The sequence below is a fragment of the Bombus affinis genome, chromosome 3, assembly GCF_024516045.1.
Source record: "Bombus affinis isolate iyBomAffi1 chromosome 3, iyBomAffi1.2, whole genome shotgun sequence".
Lineage (NCBI taxonomy): Eukaryota > Metazoa > Arthropoda > Insecta > Hymenoptera > Apidae > Bombus > Bombus affinis.
Genome location: NC_066346.1, coordinates 12,076,311 through 12,093,364, shown reverse-complemented (window position 1 = coordinate 12,093,364; position 17,054 = coordinate 12,076,311). Strand labels below are relative to the sequence as shown.

The window sequence follows — 17,054 nt, the reverse complement described above, 5'->3', positions numbered from 1 at the left end:
TTTCTTTCAAATATGCGAATTTTTTCCATTATTGACGCTGGTATGTTGTACCATATTGGACAGCCGTAGGTTATAATGGGTCTTATTAGCGATTGGTAGCACATGATTTTTACTTTGCTATCGAGAAGTCTGGAATAAAACAGCCTTTTTGTATTCCAAAAAGCTTTGCTGGCTTTGGAGAGTTGGATTTCGATGTGTTGCTTGTAATTTAGTTTTTCATCTATGTTTATTTCTAGGTATTTTACGCAATTTTTGTGTGGTATGAGGTTCTCTTCGTTTGCTTTTTCTTTTAGGCGGAATTTCCTGACTTGTTCCCTTTCTGCTAGGCCGATTTTGCTTGTCATGGGTCTGAATAGTATGGTTTCGCATTTGCTTGCGTTAATTTTTAGTTTCCATGTATGATAGTAATCGCTGATTTTGTTAAAGAGTTCTTGCAGTTCTGTTCTTATCGTTTTGGTTTTGCGGCCTGTTAGGCACGTAGATGATTAGGTCATCCGCGAAGGCTATGGAGCGTTTATGTGTGGATGTGTTGAGGTTAAAGAGGTTTAGTAAGTCGTTATTGTAGATGCTGAAGAGTAGCGGGGAATTTACTGTTCCTTGTTGCAGGCCGTTCTCTATGGAGAATTCTTTGCTTGAAGTGTGCGAGCCGTCGGTCATTATGAAAGTTTTGTTTGTTATCATGTCCCATACTATTTTGATTAGGTATTCGGGGAAGTTCTTTTTAATCATTTTATAAATGAGCCTTGTGATCCAGACGGTGTCGAAGGCTTTTTCGATGTCTATTAGGCAGGCGGCTACTCGTTGATTTGCGTTAAGTGCCCAGCAGATATCCGACGTAAGTTTGTTTATTGCGTGAATTGTGGAGTGTTTGTGGCGGAAGCCGAATTGGTTTTCCGGGATTATCTTATTTTTTGAGCAGAAGGCTGCTAGGGGGTTGTTTATGATCATTTCGTATACTTTGCTTATGTTGGGGAGGAAGCTTATGGGTCGTAGGTTTGCAGGTGAAGAGCCGTCTTTATCTTTTTTTGTAATGGCTATGAGTTTGGCTTTTTTTCATTTTTTGGGGAAGTACGTGTTGTTTAGTGCGTTATTAAACAGTACTGTGTAGTACCATTTTATTTTGTTTGGTAGGCGTTTGAGCGAGATGTTAGGGATGCCATCGAAGCCGGCGGATTTTTTGTTGTTTAGCATGGAGAAGATTGTACTTAGTTGATTGAAGTTTGTAAAGTAGTTTATTTCTGGGTCGGGCTGTTTGGGGTCGTCCGATGTGTTTTCGTTTGAGAATGTGCAGACTGTTTTGTTTAGCGCTATGTCTTGTTTTATTTTATTTTTTAGTATGTTTGTTTCGGCGATGATAATTATGTTTAATTGTTCTCGACCCATGTGTTCGTTTTGTGTGTGAGTTTTGGCGAAGTGGGTGCCGATAATGTCTAGTTTTTCCGTTGTTTTTGATATTATGAAGTTGCCCTCTGTGTCTTTGTTGGTGTTGTGTATCTCGATGCCTGCTTCTTGGATGAGGGAGGCTTTTTCTGGAGGCAGTTTGAGGGGCGGGATGGAGTTTTGTTCCTTTGGTCTGAAAATTTGATTTATTTGCGGGAACATGCTAGCAGAGTCTTTTTTGGAGATATTTTTTATTTTATTTGTCCAGTATTGATTTATAGAGTTTGCGAATTCTTGTTTTAGTTGTGATTTTATTTCGTGTAGCAGGTACTTTAGGAATTCTATGTCTTCTCTTTTGTCGTAAGAGTAGTTGTGTCTTAGGTTGTTTAATTTAGATAGTATGTAGCTTTTATCTCGTTGTAGTTAAGGCGCTAACCGCTGCGCTGCCGTCGTCCGACGTTAGTTAGTGTCAAATGATGGTATTTGGCTTGTCGAGTGCCGCCACAGCCTTCCCAATTGATTTTCCCGGCGTTTTAAGTGAATTAGTCTTGACTAAGCTGATAGCTGGTTAACATAGAGAAAAAGATTGGTTGGTTTTATTTTCCAACTTCGAACATTGGTGATTTCCGATATATTTGTTTAAGTCATGTGCGTAAATTACATTTTTAACGAGGAGATGGCTTAAACTATCTTCTTTCTTTTGTTGTTTATCATATACACGACGAATCGTATGGACCATAAAGCAATGCGAAAAGTATAACACGATGCGTTTTTATTAATTACATCTTCAGTATTATGATCCTGGCAATAATCTATTTCTTTTCAAAGAAAACCCACAACCTCCGGAAATTTCACTGCAAAATCATGTTAGAATTGTTATTCAATCCTATCGTAAAAATTCCCACAGTACAATCTGAAACGTTGCCTAATCTAAACACCACTCTATCTACAACTACAAAAAAGGAATAGACATAGAAAAAATGAAACAACTTCCTAGTGCCATTCTGAACATGTACTGATCGCAAAGATCCTGGACAACTTATAAGCGTAACGATGGAAGTATTAAAACAGCCGCGTGGGCTCCGACGAAACTTATCAACGACGTTGAAAAATACACCGATTACGGACCTAATTACGCGAATCCAGCGGGTACACGGCGACTAGACGCGATAACGACTCGAGCCTGGTATTGCGGCTTGCGAGGTTCCGCTTTGTTGACAACGATGAATCCCTGCTAGGAAATAATATTATCGCCGTGTTGCCAAGCGATCGCGAAGCCTTCAGGTGACAAAGAGCAACGAGCGCTATCTGACGATGACCCTTTCACTTGGCCGGAGTTAAGATCGTTCTTAAAAGGACCCGTCGTTGTCGTCGTTCTGCCTTTCTTCTTCCTCTTCTTCTTCTCCTTCTTCTTACCTCTTTTCTCCTGAAGGCAACGCGCGATATCGTACATAGCCGCGCGAGATAACCGAGCGGAGAACGTGGATGCCTTAAGGGGTTGTGCACGCCTTAAAAGTGTTCCTGGAAAAAGTTACAGGATTATCGTCGTCACGGGAATGAAAATAGACCTAGGTGAACCACTCCGCGGAAGCTTACCAACCTCTCTGTATACATGTAGTTGGAGTTCCTGTAGCCTGCGGGGATATTCGTTTTGAGGGGGTAATTTCGGTGATTCGATTTGGGAATTTGGAAGAGATGCTTCGATGGTGATTTTAGAGGCTTAAGGAAACTTGGATAGGACTTGCGATGACGTGTATTGGTTTGGATACTTCAGCGTCTTTCGACGAAGAGTATTATCTTCTAAGTTTTTAAGGGTTTGAATCTAGGATGATTATATTGGAACTTTAATAAGATCAAACTGTAATATTGCATATTATTACGTGAGTGGAAATATTAAACTAATAATTGAATAGCAAACGAATGGTTTAGAAATTAATTTATTGGATAAAATTTATAATCGAGCAAGAAGTTCTTTTGAGAAAATTCCTTTTACGAGTGAAATCAACAAAAACGTACTTTATTTGTCGTGTCTCTCTTTTTTCTATGTTCGCCGTATGTAAATAGCGTTAAAAAATCCTAGTGTACCTTGCTGCTGCAATTAATTCCTCGGAGAGAAAGTTAATACCACGCAATTTTAATATCTCGAAGACTTAAATGTAGAGTTTTTCGATTTTCTCCCAAACACCCTTTAGCACACGCTCTCATTGCGTCCATTTTAACCTGCTCAAGTCTAATTTCAATTAGCTCTTTGAACAGTCGGCTTTCTGTAACACAAGAGGAATTGGCTTTGTGCTTCCCTGGGCACTTTTGATGTTTTGCAAAGAAAACATCATAACTCCACCCTCTCTGTAGCACCTACTTTTGATTCTTCCAAGAAAGAAGGCTTCTCTTTCTCTTTGTACGCGTTGCTGCTTGCCTTCTTACATCGCAGAATGACTTACGAATCTGTAACGTGCACGAGTAAAGTTATTGCGAACAAACGAAATTTTTTTCTGGGAATTTTCCTCGGGAACAAAGCCTGAAACTGAGGGTTTCAAGCAATAAGAAGGCGAAATCGAAACAGGTAACTTTTTTAGTTTGATTTTTATGTTGCTTTCTTTACGAACCTAAATTTTTACTTCTACCGCATTCCTCTCGTTTTTAATACGAGTTTCGTCGTTTATTTAACACTCATCCGGCTTTTTAAACTTTAATTTTCTGAATTTGCAAACGAGTTTCTTACTTGTACCGTGCATGTTATACTTCAGAGGAAAAGTTCTAGTTGTCTTTGGATGCTACCTGTTCAATTTGTGTCACAACATCGCTGTCATTCTAACCGTATCCTTGTCAAAATGGAACTGACGTTTCTCCTCCGAATGCCCCTAGCTCGTCGTAAAACATTCAGTATGTTAAAGAAGTCCTCTGCGAGGTCGAATAGGTATGAAACATGCGATAGTATACTTTTTATATTTTTAAACTATAAAATATATTTATGATTTTTCGGTATTTACTTCGTTTCAGAAAAAAGTCGCGAATTAATTAATTTACCATATGACGTAATATGTGCCATTCGTAAGACATAAATCCTAAAACGATCCCCCTAACAATTCTATATGAGAATATTTTGAAAGTTTCCAAATATTCGTAGTTGCTCTCGCATGAGAAATAAAAATTGTAGCGTGTGATGTCTTATCCCTGTGAGTTTCAACTAATTTCAAACCAATAAGATCCTCTAAATCCACCTCCTTCTTTCAAAACCACCTATATATACACATTCTTGTTCAGCTATAAGTTCCCAACCGCGCGGAGACATCGGTGGAACTCGAAACAAATGCAAATCAAGCAAAAGGAAATCCAGCAGCAACAGCAACGGCAGCAGCAACCAGCTCGTAGACTGGAGAACGGACAGCCACGTTTAGTTCTCGAAAGTATCGACGAACTCGAGTCCACGTGAAAGGAAGTAGCTTGAACAGCGTCGTGTGTGCACGTCCCTCTAGCGTAGCCTTACCATAATGGAGCCACGTTTTCTCTGTGGCGCTGGGAATTATTTACTCACGCTGGGAATGCGGAGGAGGGCGACGTTGTAAGAACAGCTCGAGGTCTCACCTACCGACGTAGTTGTAATCCGCATCGAGATTCACCGCAAAAGAAAGAGAAAAAGAGACAGAAACACTCCTGCAGCGGCCAACATCATCTCCTCACCCTCTTTCTCTTTCCCTTTTCTTCCCTTGAGATATCGTTACGCAGATAAAACCGCATTGCTGAAAGGCTGGCAAGCTAATCGACCGCTCGCGCCGCTTCCTCGAAATCTTTGGGGCGCACGCGGAATACCAATACTGCTGATCGAACAGCGCGCACTCTATAAACCAAATACGACGAGCTTCCCTAACGGGTGTCAAGATATTGATAGCAGGCAAATATAGGTGAATTATTCTCTTTCCTTCTTTTTTTACCTCGTCCGTATGATGGCACGAATGGCAACATCGCCTCGCGCGAATTTTCTTAAACTAACCGATGGATTGCATTGGACGCAATGTTAAACGATAAAGAGAATCGTATGAAATGGACTTTGTAGACAAAAACGCGTCGCAAGTTCGTCAGTAAAAAATTTATTCGAGAAGCGTTCCATCGTTTGACGAGGGTAGGCGAAGTTTGGTTTCGACATCGAGCCTGAAGGTCCTCCGCGAGAGTGGCGTTCGAGAAATCTTCCTTAGAGTCCGCTGCAAAATGACACGCACAGCGCTAGAGTCATCGGGTCTGGGCACATGGTCTATTGTAATACCAACTACAAACGATGAATAGGTCTGAGTCTGCCAAAGTTGGGTCTGTCCAAGATTCTCTAAGCATCTAGCTTGTCACGCTTTCCATTTTTTAGGAGATAATCGTGCGATGAGTTGCACTTTTACCCCAACGTTTCGTGAACGTTCCAGCTCGCTTCACTTGGATGGAAGTTTCAGGTATACAAACGTGCATTAATCATCGTGAAAGCTGAAAATCTAAAAATGGTCTAACTCGTTGGTTGCGAAGCTTCCGGTATAACGCAGTAATGTTTCATATTTTTCTAGGCACTATACTGTTACTGCATTCCCACCCTCGATATCTTCGAATCAACATAAAAAATACCCTCGCCAGAAGTTTTCTCACTTGGCGCTCCCCCACGAGACACGCATTCTCCTTACAAAACCGAAACCGGCACGGTCCACATGCAGAGAGAGGGATCCAGGTTTCACATAATACTATCAGAAGCCGGCCATCCGGCTCTGCGTGTGCAAGAAGACAACCGAGAGGCAGAGGCGCGCCAGAAGGTCGGTCTGCTTGATGAACGTGGCCGTTTATATCTACCGGCTTGGAACCATCGAACGAGCAGCCGGCCGACGCCGAATTCCGCCGCTTTCCAATAATTTTATTTTTGCTTTTAATGCGCCGTCCGCGATGGGATCGTACAACGGCTGCCTGCCGGCCAAGTCGATGGCGCTTCTTGATACTAGATAAAACCATGGAACGACCGGTCGCCCGCTTTCGGGCCCTTCTCCTCACCCGACCGTTTCACTCTTCTTCCTTCTCCCGACGTTTGCCCTTTCGCTCTCTTCAACAGATGTGTACAACAGCTTCTCGTTCTCCGTCTCTCTTCTTTTGTCGAGCTGGTCGAACGCGCGTAACCGCGAGTCCGTGCGCGCAAAAGATGGCATCGGCAAGCGAAGAACTCCAACGAGATTGCCTTTTCGACGGCGCTGCCACGAAGCCTACCGAAAGCATCCAAAGCCGATCTGCGGATATTTATTGCTGCGCCCCTCAGCCAACGCGCCGCCGTTTTCCTTTTTCGAGTTGCCTACCTCCCCCGGTTCGCCGCTCAAGTGATTGATCTGAATTCTTCGCCGGATGTTTCGAGATCGCGTCTTTTAGGTTGAGTTGCTGTTTTTTTCTTTTTCAATTTGAGGTTGATCAAAGTTTTCGACGATTACGTTGCAAGTAGAAATTAAAATAATTGTGAATATCAAGTACTTCGTTATCAATCTTTAGATAGCGGATCTGGATTACCAATTATCAATTAATAACTACATATTTCAGATTTGCTTCTTACCATCCCAACCTCGCTATTTTATTCGTAAAAAGCATACACGAAAGATACAAAAGTTAAATCGAATGGTAAAACGAAATAATTGAAAACCGTACATTTTTATAATATCTACCGAGATATAAAGGATTAATATAAATGATGATCGTGTACCTTTAAAAAAGAATATATGTCAGAATATGCGAGAATTACGTGTATGATACGTATCTGTGGCATCATTTGCCATTCATTGAGTCGCGTTCCATTACATTCTATTGTATTCGCATTACGCTTTTACAGTTTTAACTAATTCTAAACGCTGTTTCATTTTCCTGTCGAAATTTCCTACCCTTCCGTCGTTTCAAAAATACCACAATGAAAATTCGTACACTCTGCAAACCAATGCAACGTATCCCTTCCAACCAAGTAACCAATTTCCCATTCATAAGCAGTACTTATATAAAAATCCATACATAGATCTGCACGATACTGGTTGTGTTCAGAAGCTGGACAGAAATCTGTAGAACGGGTGTTAAGGGATTGGTTCGAACGGTTCCTCATGAATAACAAATGTGCTCGTTGGTTATTTCTCACGGCGGTAGGAGCGTTTCCACGAACGCGCGAGATCGTTGGAAGGCAGAAATGAGGCGAGGGAGACGGGGGCGTAAAGAGAGAGTATCGAGAGGGCGGTAAATAATATCCACGCGTGTATACAGGCGTCAAGCGATAAATCACCGGCCGGCGTGACAGGAAATTGAACTTTCGCGAATACTTATGCCCTCGTGATTATTCATGTCGATAGCGTTCTACTAAGTGAAAACGAGCTAGGGGGGGTTTGAGAGGCAGTGAGGGGATCCGTGTCATATTTTAGTTCTCGGTAATAAATAACGAGCCGATGTTTTCCCCGTATTCGGCCAGGCGAACATCGACAGAGAGACGACCCATGAAAGATGCTTTCGTATCGTGCCCCGATTCTTTTGTGTCTGCTCGTGTCAAGGGCGAGCAATGGGAACGAGTTTGTCATAGAGTCGTAGTGCTTCAAATATTACTTGGTATTATTTATCGAATCAGTGTCTTGTAAAAATTGAAATAATATAATCATTTTATCAAATAATGTTACGTATTTGTCAAATGGTCTTTTCGAGTCTTTTCGTGCGAAGAGAGAGGGAGGAAAATGAATTTGTCTTCTAGTCAAATTGGCATAGTTTCTCAAAGATTTACTTGATAATGTTACGAATCTGTCTGATAAGAATTGACGTAATTTGATCATTTGGTCGATGTACATAAAATAATTATTATATGATGCTATAGATATCTATAAAATGTTTATAGATCTTTCGAGACGATTGTATGTACCTATTTCATCAGATACACAAAGTTCACGCAAATCATACAAAATCTTGGTTCACTTTATTTAAATAAAGATGTTCATTTTTATAAAGCGCACATAAACTTTCGCGCATAACTGTGTATACCTCCTTACGTTATACTCTACTTCGTCAGATATAACGTTTACGTAAACCATAAAAGACCTCGAGCAACTTCTTTTATGTAACTAAAACGTTCATTTTCCTCGGAAAGTTGTTCCCGTCTTCTAGAACATAAACGAGGAAGATCTTCATGATTTCAAGAATGTAATCGAAAAACAAGAAGAAGGAAAGAAAAATGGAAAAATAAAGATTTGACGATGAAGATCTTTAAGAATTCTTTGCCCGAAGTTGCCGTCTGATGACCGCCGGTTTCTCAAAAATAATGAAACCCTGGAGAAGGCGCCTCCATTACTCTGACCAGGCTACTTCGTAACGCGATCAGCTTTGGTCGCGGGCCAAGTCACGACGACGACGACGACTCGCATCTGCGGCTCTAGTCCAGCTGAATTTATGTGCGGACTGCTTCCAACCCTTCTGATACACGGAGGCAGAGCACGTGGACAACGACAGTTGTAAACCACCTCTTCAGAAACTTACCAAGGTGGACGCAGACTTTGTTGAGTTAATTACACCGTGTGGAAACTTTGCGTGCATAGTAATATTCCTCCGTGACGAGCTTTTCTTCCTGGATGTGCTATACTTGTTACATATTTTGTTGTTTTCTTGTGACTGCGGATTTTTATGTATTTATGGGGGAAAATGTGAGAAAGATACAGAATGCACGTAACACGCGAAAATATATAAAATACATAAGTGAATGAATAAAATAAATAAATAAAAATAAAAATAAATAAAAATATATATATCATTAAGATGTTATCAGCACCAGTTAAAATATGTAATAGGTAAAACGAATATCTGGTTGCATTCTATTCCTTTATTTGCCTTAATAAAATTATGAATTTGCATAAATATCATGTATACTTATGACGTTTCGATGTTTTAACTCTACTAGTCCTTTTAAGATTTTGTTGTATGATTTTCGGTTTCACTGTTTTCTTCATGTTTCTGTGAATAGTACTACTTACAAAATATTTTACTTTCCTATAGCTATCGTATTTTTAAAGGTTAGATATACATATTTTGTGAATTTTTATGCAAATTTCTGTTGCGTAGTTTTATTTCGTTGTTTTGGGGTAAATTTATCCTTTTTACGTGTTATGGGTATTGAAACTGAGGCGAGGTGTTTCGATTTGATTGTGATATAAAATTTTATAGACGTTGATTATGAAATAAGGAAAATAGGATGGATCGAGAAATAAGAAAACTGAGAAGTTGTGAGGAATTTATCAATTCTTTCTTACTATCACAAATATACTGTGTATCGAAATCCGCGGATTATTATATTACAATGATAACAGGGACAATAGTCAGTAAAGATTACAACAATAAATAAACAATTACAATCAAATATTAATTTTTATAAATTATATCGAAGTTTAATGGATTATGAATATTAGTCTACAAAATATATGTAGATTAATGAATTACAAGCATTTCAAACAATTCGCAAGCCGTCTAATTTTTTGAGACCACGCAAAATATAGTTATAGAAGAAATCGAAATAGATTTGAAGTCTCGCATTTTATATTTATCACAGAAGCTAAGATACATCAATGCTCAGAATACAAATGGCAATCTCGGCAATTCTAGTAAGTTTCGCAAATCTAGTAAGAAAGTGCTAAAAATCCTAAGTCAGTTAAAAACAATAATAAATTATACGATCAGTAAATCTGTACATAATTATATTCAAGAAAATGACTAACGATAATTACCAGCAAGACTTTTCAAACATGATTCAAGTAACGCAAGTCAATTTTAACGAACTGTTATAACATCGTACAAGCCTGAGAAAGTGGCATTCGTCAATCGTTGAGCATCGTGAAGACGTTTCAATTAAGTCTAGAACGCGTCAAGCATTGTTTGAAGATGTTGCAGGTTGTGCGTGCGTATCGCGAGAGGCGAAGGATTAAATCCAAATCTAGCGAACTGCTATCCAGAGCGGAATGACTGTAAAACCGTGTTGTCAAGTACGATCCGTGCGGGAACTCTGCTTGTTATCGCAGTCTTATTACATCTTAAGCTGGTTGTCACTCCAGAACGATACGGGTGCTGGCTTCCAGTTTCCACCATGGAGCTATTGTATAGCTTGTTACAAGCGACGTGTAACGCGCCTTGTATTCTTACCAAGTTTCCTAATGCACCTTGGATTTATTACCCTGCAGATCCGGAGACCTTAGAATCGTAAAGGAAGCTTAAGATCCGTGAGAGTTTTGCAGCATTTAGACCAATGTTATCTGTAACATACGCGTAATCTTTCAAATGTGTTTCTCCGTATGATGATTCACTTGTAATTTTACTTTGTTGTTCAACAAAAAATAGGTATGTTCCTTTAAATTAATAGATAATACTCTTTTAAATTTAATTTGTTAAGTGGTTTTTTGTAGAAATTTAAGTGATCGCGAAATTAATAATGGATCGATAAATAAAGAAATTGATAAGAAAGATGCAAGAAGATCTTCTAAGAGATTAGAAATACGGTAGATACGTAGGTTCATTTAGATTACACTTTTTGTAGCTAGTTGTTATATTTATTCTTAACGTACTGTCCAATAACACTTCTTGTTTAAAATAATCTTTTTAATATTTCAGAAAGCCGATTTTTATGTTTGACTTCCTTTCCTCCCCTAACCCCCAAACGATCATATACCGTGGTGGTTTGTAACACATGTCACCTACACACAACGTGTGCCATTGACATATACGTCAGTATATACATATATCTTATATATGTATTCCATATTGCGTTTGAAATAATATATTCGACACGAATCTTCAAAATAATTACGAACTAGGAAATCCTATAAGCATATGTCACCATGAAGAAAGTATCTACAAATTTTTTTCAATATGACAGTCATATAAAAATAATTCTTAGAAATATTATTATATACATTCCTCATATATAATATACATTTCTCTCTTCTGACTTAAAAGCCCCGATTGGAAAAAACAGAAAACTTCATAATTCAGAAATTATATAATCCCCAACCCAATTATATATCCAAAAATCACCAAGCCACATTGATAAGCACGGTGAATAAGGACATCGATCTTCCATTACCTGCAATAAAATGTTCAAGTCTCCAATCTCAGAAAATTTGTTTCAATCCAATTCACAAACCTGCACGTGTCACAGTGCAATTGCTCGACGTTAAATTTCGCCGTATTTGTATATGAACACCCAAATATCTCTTTTTTCTTTATCTGTGTTTTCACAAAAATAAATAAAAATAAATGAATTCTTGGGACCGAGTTACACTGTTTCTCAACGAGTCAAATATTGCGTCTTGTACGACGTTAGTCTTAGAATTGAAAGGGTGAAAAACGCGAGGACGCGCGAGGGCTAAGATGAAGAAAACAGGGTTGGAGGAGAAAAAGGCAGGCGTGGTGCATAATTTGGTGGAAGGAGAAAAAAATAGGGGGCCCCTGGACGGTTTTTCGAGGGCGTATTAACCCTATCGATATGATGATGCTGCGGTTGCCTCGGTAGGTACTGTAATTACGTTAATGTTATGCGCGCTAATTGGAGGATTTTGCGAGAGAGCCCGATAAAAACGAGATTACCGTGCAAGCTGCGCGCATGCGTACGCGCATCACTCGCGCGCTTCGTTCTTGTATCGTTCGAGTATATCGGCGGAAGAAATTGGCTATCGGTTCACTTCTCGGCCCCGGGCCCATTATCTTTGCGCAAAAAGTTAGTAAATCATGCGCGATACAATCTTGCGGGATCGTGGCTCCGGCGAAGCCGCGCGTCGTTTCAGCCCTGGTAATGAAACAACGTCAATAGGATAATGCTTCGTGCCGTGGTTTTTTAATTAATCCGAATGAACGAAAATCGGCTCGCCAAGGGTCGGTTACCAGGGGCGAAGCCGTTTGCGTGCCCCGCGCTCGTTAGCGATACGAGTAATTGCGCCACAGACAAAATCTTCGTGTCCCGCCATGGTACTCAGACCAATTTTGTTGTTCGAATCAATTAAACGTTCCAAATTGTTTGTTAGAAGCAACGTATTGTCGTGCTCTTTGTTTATTCTGGATTCTTCTGTTCCTTCGTGGTTTCTCTATTTTTGTTTCCATTTTGACGATTTGAGAACAAGGCGAATCCTTTTCATTCTTTTTAAAGATTCCCTCAATCCAGTAAGTCTCGCTAATAACCTTATTAAACTAACAGATCTCAGGAATTTAAAGACGTTTGAATATGTTTTTATACTTTTCTTCATCTTTTAATTGTACTTACAGTAGCCACAGAAATAGAAATATGGCACGCCATTGTATTTATTATAATATACACGTACACACTAATTAATTTGATCTAAGTACATATATTACATTTGACATCATTTACTAGTGCTTTAATAGGACTATCATTTGACACTAGTTCAAGATCGTCCTATAGGTGGCCAAGTAGTTAAACGAGTTCTCGCAGTAGAAGAAGTACACAGGCTGTTAGAAATAGGCATCGTCGTGGCTGTAAAATTTAAGATCGTACTTCAGTGGATCATTACTGTAGTACATCTAGCTTCAACACCTGCCTCAAGGTAGAGTGGATATAGCCATGATGACGAGTCATGGCACCTTTTCCTGAGCGTGAGGAAGGCTCGAGAAGTTGACTTTGTTTCTACTTCTCAGTCATCGATGATCGTTCACCTCTTGTACTCAGTACATGAGGGATGGGAAGGGTGCTTTCTGAGTGGTTTTGTTATCAAAATATTAAACTTAAATTACTTTATAAGAGAGAGAAAGAGAGAGAACTGAAGTTCAAGTAAAAAGGGTTAAAAATAAGTCAATTACAAATCTTATAGAATTTGGAAAGTTCTCTTTCATCCGGATAAAAAATTCACAATTTATTAGTTCGAGGTGAAAACATATGGTAAATGTTTCTCTTCTTCTCTATTGAAATTATAAACAAGGAATCTGTGTGATATTATTTATAATAAATTGTAAGTTTTGAAACGTAATATTGGGAGTGAACGAAAGAATTAGTAAAATTGGCCGGCACGAATGAAAAGTTGTATAATTTAAAAAGGAGATTCCACGGAAGCTATCATGGAAACGATGATTAGCTAATTTTAAGATGATCGTAAATAATTATTCGAGCGAAATAAATGAAGAGGATGCAGGGTACCGTTGAAAATTTAAAAAATAAAACACCAGTTCTCTGGTAGACAGAAAGTTCTTTAATTAATGCTGGGACACTTCTCGCCGTGGAAGCAGCGAACTTCCGCTAGCCAAACTTTCCAGCATCCTTCCAATTAGTTGCAAAGTAGAGAAAACGTGTAAACCGCTCGGATGAGGATATCACTTCCATCAAAGAAGAAGAAAAAATAATGATCTTCAAATATTTTTCTCGAAAAAATCTGTTATAAATTTATGAATATACAATAAATAATAATAATGAATATTAATTTTACAATATAATAATAAAATAACTATACAATCTTATTTCCTATTCAAATTTTATAAGGTAGAAATCATGGAATTTTCATTTTTTATTATTTTATCGAATAAACTTCGTTTCGATAATTGATTGCAATCCAGTCTTATAGACGTTAAGCTGAAAAGCTAACAATAAAAATACGAAAAGGAGGGATGGATAAAGGACTAAAAAGAAAAATAAAATGGTAGAAAGGAATCGAAAGAAGACAAATAGAAACAAGACTGTTCGAATATAGTAACATTGAACTGGAAAGAAGCACAAAAATCAGAAACCTGTAATAAGATGGAGAAACAAACGCAAGATTCAACAAGCATTGCTGTTAGCAAAGGCTTGATAAAACAACGCCGAAAAACAAATGAGTAAAACGGATGTAAACTAAATAAAGAAGAAACTGTGACAGTTTTAGTGAATAAATCTCAAAGAAAAGTAAAAGGTCTGAACAAAAAAGAATATAACAGAAGATGTATTTTATATTAAGGATAAGTAATTAATCGTTATTTTTAGATTTATGATAGGAAAAAAGAGAAGAACCGGAGAAATAATTTTTCCACCTTTCAATTAATCGCTTATTTTATTCAATCTTTTTTTTCTAATTACACACTGAATTTTTGTACTTCTTGAATTTAATTTGCTAGAATATCTTTTCCCGGTTTGAAAACAATTTTATAATAAATTGCAATTGACGTCAATTTATAAGTTATATCTATTAAAAAATATATTTTCTAAGACATCTAGCTTGTAAAATTTTGCGCTAAAAAGTGCACAGTAATTTCTTTTAAGAAGTCTTCTGATTTTCGTTTCTGTGACTGATGTAGCTTTTCAAATAATAATCAGGACAACAAATATAACCAAAATGACAATTAATTATTATGTCATATCGCAAATTGGATCGATTTAACTGGTCCAGAATAAAGGACATAACGTCTATGAATATAATTGGTTGCGACCACCAATTGATTAACGACACGTCTATTTGTTTAATAGATATTGCGGTTATCTCTGCGAATATTATTGAATTCGAATGTAACGAGACAACAACGATGAAACTTGAATGATTAATTAACACGTGATCAACTTTTTGACACGTTTCAATATTGCATGCCATTTAGTGGAATGTATTTTACTGTAAAGTAATTAAAATATACGTATCGTGTCTGGATATCAATAAAATATTTCAGTTTATTAAGATCTGAAATTGTACACGTACCTACAGTATGTACATGTGTATGGCTCCACTTTTTATTTAGAAAATATTTAAAATCAAATTACAAATATACCTAAAATTTAATGTCAAATACATCACAAATATGGTTTAATTATAAATGTACTTCAATTTAAATTACAAATTACTACACTATAGTTATTACATCAATTTTCAAAATCAAATAGCTGCACTTTTACATTTTGCCAATTTCTCAATTACCACTCCAATTATTGCTATATAAAAATCTACTCTCCAATCAAATAGGTTCCAAGAAAATCCGCATCAGTCTTCCAAACAGAAATACTACCCTGCATTTTATAAAATGTCAGAAAAGTCCCCAGATAGCTGAACCACCTACGAAATAATGAAAATCCAGCCTCACCAAACAAACAGCCGAAACACTGCAAAACAAACGACAAATAGAAGGTGTGAAACGAGTTGCAGAGTAACAAAAAACAGTCGAAAAAGAGAGCAAAAAGATAGAAAGCCGAAAGCCAATGGGAACAAGGGGTGCGTACACAATGGTGGATAGTGGATGCTTGTAAGTGTAATGTATGTTCGCATTGTTTACCGGCGTCTTGGCACGTCGCCGTGGGCCATTGCACGCGGCCAAACAAGCGGCACACGTGTCCACCCACTGGTGCGTGCGGGTTACTCAGCGACGCCCACGCGTCCACCCGCGTTTCGACTCCGAACAGCGAAAACACCAGCGACGGAACTGTTCGCTGGACCACTGGCTCTGGCGTTCGGTTAATTCGCCGTTGTGTCATGCAAATGCCACTGACGAAAGAACCGGGCCACCGTGACCGGATCGCTCGAGCATTGTTATCATTGCCGTCATGGATAGACGAGTAAATTGAACGTTGGTGTTTCGTGCGTCGAGCAAATTCGGCTGGGTTATTTGATAAAGATAATACGAATAGCATTAATAGCAGAACACGAGGAATCTCTATAATCTCAATATAGTAATTTATAAGTAACTAGAATTTGAATTACATCGTGAAAATAAGATACCTACGGGTATACATAATATGCAATTGTGTGGTAATATTAATTGAAAGTGACATTAACGTTGACAAAAGTGTTGACGTGTTTATTATTAGGAAAAAAGAACTGATAAGTGAAAATTGAATTAGGTGTTATCTGTGGGTAAGAGCTGCTTTAGACTGGAAATATAGGCGAAAAAATTAGAAAAAAGAGAAATTAGTATTTGAACTATAGAATCTGGAATAATTAATTGATTCATATTTTATTATATACTAATGTGGTAGTAGTAAATAATTATGGTATATTCAAGAATTACTATACGTATGTATATTCTAACTATTTAAAAAAGATGATGTAGGGCAGAAAAGTAATTATCAAATAATAGAACGGCTTCTATAGAATAGTTCTTGAGCCAACAAGAAAAAAAATATCTTCAAAGAAATTTCTTTGGCAGATCTCTTTCCTTTTTTACTCTAAAGTACAACACACTAAAAGTTGCGTTTCCAGGACGCAATAAAATCTGAATCCGAACGAGAATTCGTTATACGCAGTTCAATGAAATTCTCCGTCCGAAGTTTCAACAAATTCTATCGTGTCAGAGTATCTGATGAATTGTTTATTCCAATTTCGTTCGACGCGTGGAATACAACGGAAAGTAGCCGGATACGATCGTTGAACTTTCGTTGTTTCGAGAGCACGTTACGCGGATGATGGAAACAGGAACTTTCTGTAGAAATTTTTTTTCTGCCTAGGCAACTGTCAGCGACAAGAGCTGCAACTGTTAATTAATTGTTGAATCGTAGCTAGTGGCCGATCCTAGTAGCTACTGGCAGATTCAATCCTTTAATTAAAATGCAATCACGTCGACTCCTGCAACTTTGCCACAATGTTTTCATCCCTATGTCTGCAATTGCGGGTTAAGAGTTACTATGCGTTTTGAAATCAACATATATTGAAAGAAAAAAAGCTAACAACGGGAGCGATATAATCTTCTATATCATCTTCTATGATTTCTGAAAGTAG

At 38.0% G+C, this 17,054-nt stretch overlaps 1 protein-coding gene and 1 non-coding gene across 2 annotated transcripts in view; both read left to right on the top strand.

Annotated features, from left to right (window-relative positions):
• LOC126914738 (mannosyl-oligosaccharide alpha-1,2-mannosidase IA-like) overlaps window positions 1-17,054 on the top strand; it is a 588,982-nt gene that overhangs the window by 176,606 nt on the left and 395,322 nt on the right. The gene's annotated exons all lie outside the window — the stretch shown is intronic.
• On the top strand, window positions 12,883-13,098 carry LOC126915005 (small nucleolar RNA U3). The gene has a single exon (XR_007709988.1). It is a non-coding gene; the product is annotated as a small nucleolar RNA U3 (small nucleolar RNA).